This window comes from Dreissena polymorpha, chromosome 13 (genome assembly GCF_020536995.1).
Source record: "Dreissena polymorpha isolate Duluth1 chromosome 13, UMN_Dpol_1.0, whole genome shotgun sequence".
Taxonomy (NCBI): Eukaryota; Metazoa; Mollusca; class Bivalvia; order Myida; family Dreissenidae; genus Dreissena; species Dreissena polymorpha.
Genome location: NC_068367.1, coordinates 3,849,344 through 3,862,284, shown reverse-complemented (window position 1 = coordinate 3,862,284; position 12,941 = coordinate 3,849,344). Strand labels below are relative to the sequence as shown.

Here is a 12,941-nt window from a genome sequence, read left to right as displayed (position 1 = left end):
AAGCCGTCATAAACATAGAATCTTGTGTTTTTTAAGTATAGATCAATAATCATTTTCATATCACATTAAATACTTGATGCAATAATACAATAGCTTCTTTGTGTGTACATATGTTGCCATGGTATGTTTCAAATAAATGATTAATAGTAATGCCAAATAATAATAAACTGAATAATATCATGTGAATTTGGATGCATTTTTATATATGTAAAAATTGCTATTTCTCAATGTATGTATGACCTTTATTACCGATGTTATAATTATTTGAATAGAATGTAGACTTAAATACAAAAAACGATCGCTCGATCAAATAATACCAGAACAACATTAATATTTGAATTTGGTTATTGGGTCATACAATGGAATGGTTCTTACGGAAAAAAATTATTTTAGATCAATACAATTAATTTTACACAACCAATTGAATAGAAACAGTTTTCGTTTTGGATTTTATAATTTATTTTTGTAAGTTTTGTCCGCTATTTTTGGCAAAATGAGTAGAAGTTACACTTAACTGTTTGGGATAACAATTTGTTATGAATTGCAAATGGAAAATTAAAATGTCATGTAGACATAGCATATGCATACCTTCAGCATCTAACAAGAATGATGAGCAATCTTTAGTAAATATATGTGTAGACTTCATTTTAATGTGTAATATCGCACTATTGATTTTATCTTTAATTATATAAATTATACTTAAACGTGAGATTACTATGTCAAATTGGTGAAATTGCGTTTCACTGTTACGTCCTGTATTTAACTTAGTACCATGCCATTAAACCAGTTTCATTACGAATTATTAAATGTGTTATGAAACAGATCTTTTAAAACTGAGTAGATTATTCGGAAAGACCCTTTTACCTAAGAAATTTCACATCTTTAACGATGAGCTTTTTCCAAACGAACTGTGCTGGCGGTCTGATACATCACATTCACTAAACTATAGAAAGAATAGATCACATTTAGAACACAGATTTAGAAAACATTTACCATTTACGTGGAACACTCGTCGAAGTTATATAGACAAGTCAAGATAGTTTTACCAGTGACCTGACTACACTAAATGCGATAGGAAAGTATACAAATATCTAGAAACTATGCAGCTAATATATATTACGGTATTTGATCTTATATCTGCATTTCATGAAATCCACCAGTGTAAACTTGAATATAAAATTGCTGTAACTGCGAAGAAGATTTTTTTTGTACATCGAACATCAGTACATTAGTACATAAGTTTGCTTAACTTACTTAACTAAACAAAATTTGTATATACAGTAATACACGTAACAATTCATTGTGAATTTACTAGCGCACCTTTGCTGTAATGTAGGTTAGTACATATCTTGTTTTGAATAATTTACTCTAAACAGGAGAGCAATAAGTGACACATTTCAATTACAATCTCCACTCTAAATACATGAATAAATGTATGTAAATTTACGTCGTCAAATTTGTAAGCAATGCTCGACATATTGAGCATACGATGCACATGCAGATGCAATACGCACAAAGCCACAGGCGTTTTAATTGGTGACTGTTAGTCAATTTTCAAAGGCGATGACTATATTAGAGAAAAAAGAAATTTATATTCAGTTGAATACCAGACATATATTAAACAAAGAAGCGCTTAAAATTAACTATTTTTATAAATAAATGGCTCTTATAAGCAGGGGGGGGGGGCAAAAATTTCAATCGCACTTATTGAATTCGTGTATGTTAATTAATTTCGACAAGTTTATAAGCAAATACCGACATATTAAGCATACATCGCAAATGAAGATGCTATACATAAAATGTCACGCGTTTCATGGCGTTTTAACAGGTGACTGTCGTTCAATTTTCAAAGGCGATTACTTTTCTTTAAAGCAATTTATATGCAGTTAAATGCGAGACAGATATGGGAAAACAAGCGCTCCAATTAACTCGCAAAATTGTCAATTATACAACTAGCTTATCATTATGATTCAATCTTACATATTTGGTACAACATTTTGATAGAAACAATAACCTCTTTAATTTAATAGTCTCTATTGTGTTATGTACTTGTAACTGCGATATATTTTTGCCAATAAAGTGCACAATGTTCTTTATTTATGCTCGTGTTGGCATCGGAAAAGTGTACACTGTATAACTCATCTAAGGGCCATTAACAACCAGTTTGAGTTTATTCTATAGCAAGTGATTTGATGGGGTTCACTCAAAATACATGTTTTTGACAAACTGGGTGAAGCTCGAGCAACTGGACCCAGATGATGGTGCATGTTTTTGATTCAAGGTTCATAACATAGACCACTTGGTGACTAGAGGGCAATTAAGTATTGTACAGATAGTGAGTCGATATATGAGTCAGGTTCAAATGTTAACGCGATTTATTGTGGGAAATATTGTGAACGGTTGACCCGAGACCGTTAGGCTGAGGTGGAAAGTTTACATAACAACTGCCAATGAAATATCTGTACCTTAACAATCATCTTACAAAAATATAGAATAAATTATTATGTTGCTTTGCGTTCTACGCAGAATGAAACTTAAAGAGGACAATCAAATCAAAAGTGTATTATATAAAATGTGTTAGTTCCGCTGTTTTAACAACATACAATGCATAGTAAGCAGGTTTATAGTGCAGTTGGTAATTAGATGCAATATTATCTGGTAGCATGAAATAGTTAATATGTATTTATGACATTGAACTTGCAATGTGTTTTAATATATAGAGGGAGAGATATCGACTATTTTGTACTCTATCGTGAGTGCAACCAATTAAAATATTGTACTTTGAAAATAAACAACATATACTTTTACTTTAACGTCCGATTAATGTGTTTCGACACACAGCCTTTACTACAAACGTTAGGTGGAGTTTCATTGACATTAAGATGTCATACATTTCGAACATTTAATGATACTTCTGCATATGCACCCAAAACCGTTGAAGATCAAGTACATGTCAATTTCTGGTGATTACTAGTTCATTTTGTTGGCTGAACACGAAAAACGTCTAGTTACCATTAGATTTAAATGACTCCGAATCTAATGAACTATTTCTTATGACACTGTATGCAAACTAAGATGTCTAATGGATGCGCAGGGACTAGTTAAAAAATGTCCCGTAATAATTATTCATATACTTATTATGTCAAGAGATATAAGGCGACGAATACAAATGTATTGAAACTAGACACGTACAACCGTTTTATTATTTGTTGTCGAGACTGTTTTGCGAATGTCCGTATTAATAAAAATAAAATCCAGACACATATGTGAAAAATGTCGACATTTAGTGTTAATTAAGTATTTATTATTTTAGCATTAACGTCTACATGGTGTGATATTGTTATTCCTTCATACCAATGGTGCAAAAACGTAAACATTAAATAATTAAAAAAAACAATTCCATTCTATAAAATTGTGTCAATCACATCAAAAAAGCATACTGAAAATTATTATTATGATATTATATATAATAAGCGCCTATGTGTATGTGTATGTTATTATCCCGATATGTGTTCATGTGAAATACCGGTTCAATATTGAATACCTAATCGTTGGATAAATTAATTAAGATATAAGTCCATATCTGGTTACGCTATTTCAATACGTGTTAAGGAGACATATGCATTATTTGAAAGAAAAAGCCCGTAATATAGTAAAATTAGTCCATAGAACAATACATTACACTTATTTTGTTTATTCCAATCATTGACAACATGCAATAGCATATATAAGCTTGAGACATTTTCGTTCATTGTTGTAAGACTATAAGGGTATATGTATAATAATGAGATCAAAAAAGAGCAAACCGTCACCTTGATCTACTGCTCCCTTAAGCATGTTTTTTTCTTGTAATATTATTTGTATATGCTTGGTACAATAGTGCATGATTGGCTGGTGTTGTTCTGTTTGCTTTTAAATCTCGATCGGTCATTTACGTGAACCTTTATATTCTGATCTCTAAAATTGTAATTTACGACATGTTATTATATTTGCTTTTTTTAAATCATATCGAGTAGGAAATGTAAATACCTGGAGCTGCATAGAGAAACCATTAAAATGATTCAAAACTTAAACAAGTCCTTTGAGTGAATAAGTAAATATCGTACGTTTTCATTGGACGTATCTCCAAAATTATGCACGTTCACAAGGAAAAATATTGTATAGTTTTCTGATGGAAAATTCATTTTGAATGCGATGCAGACTTATCCGTTAGATCCAAATGATTACAACTGAAAATGCATTATGACTAATTTGTTAACAGCTACAAATTATTATTTTTTAAATGTTAAAGATAAATTGTACGTCACTATTTCAAAAAATCACTAAGGCATAAACAGGTTGCTTTTGCCAAACCAATCCAAGTAAAAAAGTATGTTTTGATGCATTTGTTTGCACTAGTCCTTCGTTTTACGAAAACAAACGCGCTAAAAGTCGACCGAATATTTTCTCTCCTGATATTGTTTCTTTGCTGGCTAGTTTACCAACTGCAGCCTTTCATTAAGTTTATTTCTCCCCAAAGATTTCTGGTATTTGCTGGTTTCTTTACTGGCTAGATTACCAAGTGCTGCCTTTCCTTAAATTTATTTCTCCCAAACGAGTGCTGGTATTTCCTGGTTGAATCGTAATATGTCAGTTCTAATGGTTAATGTCTGTCCTTTGTTTATCTTGTTTGTGCTTTGTATCTTAAATGAAGAAAACGGCTTATTTATGTTGTTTTTTTTTAAATACATTAGGCTTGTCAATTAGGACTAATATCCTTATTATTGCTGTACGCATAATGAGTGTGTATGCTTTTTGAATTTATATTAAAACTGTTTATTTTTTTATAAGATTTGTTTTGTCGGTCATAATCAAGTATTTGAGTGAGTTATGCACTTTATCTGTAACGCTTTACGGTACACACGTCAACACTAGCGCGAGTATCCTCAATAGAAAAATACAAGTTAAATATAATTAGGTCTCGACAGTTATCAGATATGCCCTGACATACTATAATGGAATAAACGTGAACAACAGCATTTATTCAGCAGTAAAGCTTATATATATATATATATATATATATACTCATAGCATAACTTATATATATGTATTTTACAATTTATAAGTTATGGCAGCAGATAGAAGTTGGACGATGGTGTAATGAACTGCAAAACATGGTAAATTATGAAGGGAATAAATAATTGAACCTTATACTGCAACTTCAAATCTCATATTTACTAATTTACTTTTTAGACATATATACGATTAGAAGAATTTGCACAATTATATAGAGAAATAAACACTTTTTGATACAGATAATACATATGGTTTGTCTGAATAAAAACAATGCTAAGAAAATGTTTTTTTCTTAACAAAACAATCATTGTTTATTATTTTGTATGTTTTTAAATTATTAATAAAGGTAGGAGGGAAACATATCGATATAGATTATTCAAATCGAAATTATTTACGAGGAATATTTAAAATAAATACTTGAACATAAATTGTTTACGCGGAACTAAACTTGATATTATATATACAAGTTTGTATTAATGAATAACTGTAACTGAAGTTTAAAAATATAACTTAATCAAGTTATGCACAGTTTCATCCTATTATTATACATTTGTTTCAAAAATGACTTGAACCATTAAAAAATGAGCAAACACTTAGGGTAAATGATCTATGGGAGAATGTGCATGAGAACGTTATCCTATACCCATTCATATCGTTCATATTTATCAATATTATAGTTATAAAACTCAATATATCTGAGTTATATCATTACATACATACATGCATGTGTATATACAGCGTACACATATACAACTTTATATAAATATTTACAAATAATGGTATTTTAAATTGAACACACATCTATGTAATTAAACCATCCTTAGCCACCTAAATGCTGTTAAGTTCGATCCAATACTTGGCTTCATTTATTTGTTGCGAACATAGGACTAAACTTATATAGGTTAAAAACAAAATTAAACTAATATAAGATGATACTTAGAGGGTATATAAAATAAGATGAAATTACATCAAACATTTCTCAATTAAAGGGAGAAATGGAGTTTCCAGACATTTTTGTTTATTGGTTATTCGAGGTTTGTTAATACGAAAACATATTTCTGTGGCGATAGTGTAATCATAAAATGTTTCATTCAGGGTTCAAACGAATAAAAAAGAAACATGTACGATAAAGAAGAAAAGTGTTGGTGTGTTGTTTTTCATAATCGCCACATGTTTTTCGTGTAAATCGCTTTTTTCGCAGGCATGTTTCAATATTTACACATTGTACATGCAAGTTGTGATGCAGTGTAGCTGCATCGTAAATCGGTATCAAAATATTTCCTTGTACAGTTATCATGACATCATGACCATTCGAGCAGCCACACACTTTTAATATAAGGACTGAAGTCCTCAACCTTCCTTTTGTACACTTAAACGACATGGATTGGGAACAAAATCTGTCAATATTAATCTTTAGCATTACTGTACCGAGAGACTTATGGATATATATTGAGATGGTGTGGAAAGTTGTATGTGTTCCTGACTTCTTGCAGGAAATAAGGGATAACGCAATAAAATGAGATGATTTTCTCCTGCTGGTGTAGCTGAAAGTAAATTTGTTTATTATTCATCAATTATTTTTGTAATGAAACGTTCAATCTCATGTGTTTTGTTTCAACAACGATCACGACATCATGATTATGTGCACTGCAAAAACATGTTTCTTTAAATATGATTATCACAATAAAGTACATGTATTTTGGAGTAGTGGTGAGATTTGTGAAAGATGACACTCGGCTTGTTAGATTGCTATGTACAGGAATGTCGTTTATTATTATTCTATATGGATACGTCAAGTACACAAAAGTATATTGTTTTTAATTTTTTAAATCGTCGAACAAGTAACAAGACATACATTTCTCATTGGTAATATTTTCAAGACATATAAACGTTCTTCAGATTTTTCACAGAATCATTAAAAAAGCGAAAGTAAATATAGACTTTGTAGAACAAAAAGATATTTAAAAGAACAAAATAAATAAAATCCGCTTTATATAAATACTCTTAAAATCTCTGCGATCTTCAAGTGAACGTTATATGACACTTAATGGTCAATTGTAGTAACATTTTTATTTAAGTTCATATTATATTATTATAAGAATAAAATGTGCACCCTTTGGCTTTATAAACATAATTTATTGACTTTCATATATTGCAACAGTGAGCGAAACCCCTCTTAAAATGGGGTCTAGTCCTGTAGTGAATTTTCGTGTTAATTTTTTTTTTATGATGCATGAACAAAATGTGAGGGCCAAGGAGGAAGTTAACAATATTCTTTTAGTGTGACTTTAAATTAAGGAAATTGTATTTATCATCACTCGCCACAAGTTCATAATCCATAGTTGTCTTACTTGTGTTATATATTAACATATAAATTGTTTGTGCAATGTGTACGGTTTAAGGCATAATAATTGACCAAAGACAAATCGTTTTCTAAACGTATTTCAATTTAAAAAAAATTCACACAATTGTGCGAGCGTTGTACTCTATCTGTTTTGGTGTTGTTGTGGGTTTTTTCACGTAAATTATTTGGATACCATTGATGAAAAGGTAAGAAAATGTTATTTAATTAGATGAAACACAATACAATTGTTTTTGTCTTTTCTTATAAATACATAGTTTAACTTTACAAAGAATGGTAGAAATACAAACAATGTAAAACTCAAAATGAATCAAACAATACTATAATATCGTAATAACACTCTTATTAATAATTATATTTCTAGGAAAATCATATATTCGCATGAAATATCAATCTCAGTGTTTCAAGTTATATCGGTACACACACAATTAACTTTTTCCTAAACAAATGTCCAATTGGATATTATACACATAATAGAACACAAATCCATGCACTTTATTTACATAAATTTGGATTTTTAACAAAACATTTTTAAAATAAACATTCGCGGTTCGAACAAAACAAAATCATTAAGTGGGTTTGCGTAGTTACCAATTGGCCGATTGTTTTTCACAGCAATATATAGAGGTGTTTTTCAATCATCGAATCAAAAGCGCATGATAGTTATTATATTTTTATTCTCTAAATTAAGAGAAGCAGGGCAAAGTTGAAGTATCGTATATTACTACGAAATCATAATTCGAAACACATGTGAACTCACCACAAAAGTTGTTTACTGTGGTTAAATCTAATTTTTACGCTATAAATTTCGAAAACCGCATTTGTATGTGTATAGACATGGTTAATCTGGTTATTTAAAATAAACACTACAATGGAAACATTTGTTTTGGCAACTACGTCCAACTGTAAGTACAGTTGTAAAAATATCCCAAACATTACATGATTGGACTATGTTCTTGTATAATTATATTTATACAACATAGCAACTTTAACTTTGTAGTTGTTGGTGTACAATGCGCCAGGCTAAAACCCTTCGGTCAACATGGTGTTGTTTCAATAAGAAACTTCCGTTACCACGTTACATGTTTAATATTCGAGTACTGTACGTGCCGTATCGAGTGTAGAGAAGAATACAGAGCAATGAATTGCATCATGGCATACCATTCATTGTAGTATTATGCAATAAACAATAATCATTGTCAAATTATAGATGAAGCTTTCAATGGAAGTATCCCTAAGATATGTTATTCACTTAAAAGAAATTGGGTATCTAATTATTGTATAATATTTTACTGTTTCGATTTGCAAGCAGATGTATTTCTACGTAAGATTACAATATGTTTATTCAAGTAGATGTGTAGCAAAGCCTCTATGAAATGTGCCTGCGATTGAAATGCGCCTACTTTCCATATAATATGCAAAACGCAATCTAAATAGTATACTCAGTTGATGCGTTTGTTTGTTGTTTTTGTCTTTTTCGAAGTAGTTGATGACGAAACAGTTTGTTTTTCTTTATGTTTAAATAATATTTATTTTCCTCTTAAATTTATTTGTCTTAATTTATGTTTTACACTTGTTTGCATATACAATCATTAATATCTTTAACATATTAAACAATATGCATCTGTGTAAATGTTGTAATACGGTTGATTTAGGCAGGACTGTTGTCGATATAATATATTTCCTATGCATTTTTGGGAAACAACACTTACATCATGGTGACTTTATTGTAAACAAACACAAAACAAATTACTCGACACTTCAGCAAATACGAATTTATGTATCTCATGGAATAAAAGTTTAATGTTCATTGGTATATATTCTTAACTTTGATCAAACACAGAGACGTTTTGGAAGCTGTTTTTTTTTTATTTGCAACATATTTTAATTCAGTTTGTATGAAAAGAATCACATTTAACTGGTTTTCATCTTCTGTTTTTGTATTGCTGTTGTTTTTGTTTCTTTTGGGGCTACAAACATAAATTGATAGTAGTATATTTTTAAGTGGAGGACAGGTCAATGAATACAGACATAATTTATTTTATTTTACCTATCAATCGAATACCACACATAGCATAGACATTATCTGTTAAAGTTCGTTGATACTGTTACTCTGAACAGCTTAATGGACAGTGTGGCCATACCACGTGGTTTGTGACGTCATTTTGGCTAGCACGCTATGTAGAAATTTGTCAACATTGGCCCCGCTTAGAAATTTCAAATCCACGTAAGTATCTTATTATTTACTCTTTTTTGACGAAATAACGCGCAGGCTAAGAGAAAAGTTGAGCACTATTCCCGGCTATATAAATATTTGTCACCAGATGAGTAGTTTAGTCTATCATTCGAGGCAAATTCCTAGTTTTTACGTTACAATGCACGCAAGCACGACAAGCACATTTGAAATCGTCCAAAATATATGTTTTATATTCCTTTTTGCAGTGAACCAATATGTGCGGACGTGATTAATTCCATATAAAATGTGTTTTGTTCGAAAAAATTACCTGAAAACACCACTTAATGACATTTCTAATGTACATCAACACTTTGGCTAACACGACAAGCAACGAAATTCAAGGCAAGCACGGCAAGTCCATATTCGGCTAGAACGACCATTTGTTATTAATAATGTTTCTGAAGCGATGTTATTGTTGAGGTAATAAACACAAATTTAATATGAATTTCAAAACATTTTCTTGGTCCGGCACAGTAAACACAAAAATATAATGTTGGACAATAACTGCGATGCTGTCTTGCACAAGTGCTATAAACAAATTTGAAGCTTTCACCGAGAACAATCCTTGGAATGTAACAGAGATACTATAAGTCTGAAAAAAGTTCAAACTTAATGTGGCGAATGTCTGACAAACCCTTCTGGAGTCAGGTTTCAATTTAATCTTTTGATTTCGATGAACAGTCCACAATAACTCAACTATCGTTAAAACGAACTGATGCTCATTGTGTCATTTTCGACCTGAAATGGCCCACAAGTCATCCGGGGGTGGCTAGAAGCCGATTCATGTCACACTAGGATGTCTTCAAGCCGACTTTTGTCAACCGGGGTGACTAGACGCCGATTCATGTCACCCTGGGGTGACATGAACCCGATTATAGTCACCCGGTGATGACTAGCGTCGGCTTGAAGTCACCCAAGGGTGACATGAATAGGCTTCTAGTCACCCCCGGCCGACTTGTGGGCCATTTCAGGTCGACAATAAGCCGAACTTATTGATATAAAATGCAACATTTGACGCAACATATCAACACATGTTCCTTTGATTGTTTTATCCTTAAGTGACAGATGCTGACGTATATTAGCACTTGTATTTTTGGTAGGATTAGATAAGTAATATTTGATTAGTAGCATAGTGATGTACGTTTTGATAAAGCAATACTTAATGCACACATAGATTAATAACAAGTGATATATCGATCTGAGTTGCAGTTAGCTTGGCTTTCGATTAATCATACTGTAGGTTATGTACATGTTCTTTCCAACTGTTAAGGCCATTGCAAGGATTAAACTATACTGTTGTTAACAATGTTTTAAATTGTTGTAAAATGTAGATTTAGTAATGCGCCGTTGTCTTGTAATTATTTATGGCTAAGTAGATGATATATTTGAAACGGTAACACACATGACAAATACATCATATGATTATAATACTCTAATGGTGACAGCACAGTGAAAACATAATAACAAATGCATAATTATTTATTTCATTTAACATATTTGATGTTTTTAGATACACATGATGACGACCGAAGAGCGATATATTTGTGCCATATGCGCCAGAGGGTACAAGCACAGGCGCAATTTGGTTTACCATGAAAGAACAAACGCTGGGATGTTACCCTTTTAACTGTTGCGGCGTTGGGTTTTCATCAAGACGACAATTACAAAGATACAGGTCATTATCATATAGCGCTTTTAGTCAGTAGAAAAATCACAGTCGGCTGTCTTATTTTACTTGCGATTCTAAACATTTCGAATTATGTACATTGCAGTTTCACTACATAAACATTATCTTTAGAAAGCTGTGATAAACAGTCTTAATCAAAACGCGTTATAGATGTATAAGATACACATTTCCCAAATCATTAACTAGTTAATTATTGTAAATAAGTAGCAAAGAGTGTACGTGTAGGATTATTATGCTTATGAATGCTTACAGGTGCAATGTACACGGTGACGGAAAAACTATCTTTGCCTTTATTGTGGAAAAGAATTCGCAACGAAAGTAGATTTAGATGCCCACTCTGCCCGGGAACAGCGCACTCGAGAGATCGAGTGCGAGATATGCAACCACAAGGCCACAACACGGGCTCATCTCCGAGAACATCTCAAAACACACAGCGAGGAAAAAACACACGTTTGCCATGTGTGCAAAGCCGCCTATAAACATATAAGTTCACTGTATAGGCACTATGGGCAAAAGCACAAATGACGTGTATACAGTGGTTTTACCTGTTTGTGATTTATTTGTGATTTACCCGTGATTTATTTGTGATTTACCCGTGATTGAATTGTTGCGATAAAAGCATAATCATCAAATCTCAAGCATAATTAACATTTGAACCGTATCTGTTTATACGATGATGTTTACTTGTTGCGTTTTTTTTTACTTTTTTTATGTTTTGTTAATGCTACTGTTATATTATAGCAGTTGTGATTTGTATTGTGATTAAAATGTAATTTTATAATTGTGATTTATGCTTTATAATCAGATCTCAAGCATAATTAACATTTAAATCGTATCTGTTTATACCACGATGTTAACTTATTGCGTTTCTTTTCTTTTTATTGTATTTTATTATTTTGTTAACGCTACTGTTATATTACAGCAATTGTGATTTAGATTGTGATTTACATGTGATTCAATGATGCCATTTAACATTGTTTCATTAATTAAAATTATTAATAAAACATACACTGCGTTGTGTTAATTTCTGAAACAAAATCTTGAACAATCTTTGTTGTTCGTTAACTGCATGGAGCAAATCAAACGTAAAAAGCAAAGACAACTGAGCATTTGTGTAATATTATACTTTGCTTTTATCCAAAATTTCTCAATTATCTATGTGACACACAATGCTTAATGCCGAAATATAAAATGGAGTATTAAATTAGGGCAGTTTAAATGTTGTACAGTTTTGGACAAAAATAGAGTTATTAAAACAACGTTTGAATCAATGCTGCTCAAAGCTTCAATTAATTATTTGCAAGCAATTATGATCGGATTCACAAAGGCGACAATAAACACATACCATTAGCATTTATTTGAGTGAGATAAATATTCGGCACAATTGTGTCGTGTACTGAGAAAACTGGGCATAATGCATGTGCGTAAAGTGTCGTCCCAGATTTGCCTATGAAGTCAGCACAGGCTAATAAGGGACGACATTTTCCGCGTAAAGTGTCGTCCCAGATTTGCCTGTGCAGTCAGCACAGGCTAATCAGGGACGACACTTTCCGCCTAAACCAGATTTTCGCTAAGAAGAGACATTATTTAAACGAACAATT

The 12,941-nt window shown here is 31.5% G+C and overlaps 1 long non-coding RNA gene across 1 annotated transcript; it reads left to right on the top strand.

Annotated features, from left to right (window-relative positions):
- Window positions 1-9,543: 9,543 nt before the first annotated feature.
- Window positions 9,544-12,198, top strand: LOC127856210 (uncharacterized). Its single transcript, XR_008037898.1, has 3 exons — window positions 9,544-9,644; window positions 11,164-11,328; window positions 11,593-12,198. It is a non-coding gene; the product is annotated as an uncharacterized LOC127856210 (long non-coding RNA).
- The last annotated feature ends 743 nt before the right edge of the window (window positions 12,199-12,941 follow it).